The sequence below is a fragment of the Excalfactoria chinensis genome, chromosome 3 (genome assembly GCF_039878825.1).
Source record: "Excalfactoria chinensis isolate bCotChi1 chromosome 3, bCotChi1.hap2, whole genome shotgun sequence".
In the NCBI taxonomy this organism is placed as follows: Eukaryota; Metazoa; Chordata; class Aves; order Galliformes; family Phasianidae; genus Excalfactoria; species Excalfactoria chinensis.
In genome coordinates this window covers 82,006,817-82,008,310 of record NC_092827.1, presented here as the reverse complement: position 1 = coordinate 82,008,310, position 1,494 = coordinate 82,006,817, and positions in this window count along the sequence as shown.

Here is a 1,494-nt window from a genome sequence, read left to right as displayed (position 1 = left end):
TCTAAAACAACTTGCTCCAAAAACTTAGCAGTGTCTGTTACCCTATGCATCACTAGCAGCTGAAGGCCACGTCAGCTCAATAGCATGGAGCCATGAAGGAACACACATGCTGCTCAGGTGCACCCTCTCACTACCAAGGGGCTGTCAGCAGAAATAATACAGCAGCTCAGATATTGGACTTGTCTTATATGATAAAGTTGCCAAAGACAGGCCGTCTGCTGCCTCACTTATTTTCACACTGCAAAAATATGAGTTACTCTGGTTAAAATTTCCGTCAGAAGTGAGAGATTCCCAGGCTGGGCTTTTGGAGGCTCTCAGTTCTTGCTAGCAGGGCCTGCTGCAGCTGACCTCAGCGCAGTGTGCACAGCCTGGCTGCTGGGCTCCCACACTGAAACCAGTCAGCCAGTTTGCACAAGTCTCCCATTCTAAAATATGTGTAATTTATTTGAGCTGATAGAGAGGATAAGAATCAACTGTCTGTTTCCCAGTTAATAAAAAACATACAATGAGGAGAGAGCTCTGCCAGCATATCTTGTTTACCCAAAAATGTTTGGCATTAAATGTGAAATCGGAAATGAACTCATTATCTGATTATTTTCATTTTGAAGAATTAACTGCTTTGGGGGAAAGGCTTGTCCTAAACAGTCCCCTTGTATGGATGACTAATTGCAAATACATATCTGAGAAGAATACAGCAAGCTCTTGTGACTGCCAGGGTAGGATAGAGCTCTATCAATTTGGACAAGAACATTGGGAGTATCTACCCATGTGATGTATTTCAAAACAGGAGGAAAAGTGTCCAAGCTACCAGCATTATGTCCATATAGACAAGAAGAGAGGAGTTTCAGGAAAGGCCAAGTTTTGTCATTCTCATCCAGACAACATGGATAGGAATGCTTAAAAATTACTTGCAGTACATCTGCCTCTTCGTCTCTAACAATATAATGATACAGAAGACTGCATATTTATTACTTTCTAGTTATAAAAGTGTGTTGAAAACAGAATCCCTCGGTAGAAATAGGAGTACTTCAGTGAAAATTAAAACAGTTACCGATGGAATCGGATACTCATTCAAGGCTAACAAAATTTTAGGAAAACCTCCCACTCCATTGTAGAACCAGCCTCAGGCCACTCTGGATTAGGAGAGAACTGAGGTCAAGACAGCCCATGGGGCTGCATCTTTTTGCTTTGTCTTCTGCTGTTTCTTTGTTCTGCATTCATATGCTTGAGCTCAGCTTACAGTGTTTCTGGTTTTCCTTCTCCATAGCTGATTCAACAGCTGCTGCTCCTTCTAGGCTTGCTGAGTGCCTCTTCTGTACTCAAATACTGCTTTCCTTTCATACTGGAAACTGAAGTGAGTTTTGAACAGGGTACCATGGAGCCCTCTGTGTATCAGCACTGCACAACTTAAATGCATGTGCTCCACTGAATATTTGTCTCTTCCTTTTCTTCTCTGACTGAAATATCCCCATCCTCATGTGCCCTGTGAATCTA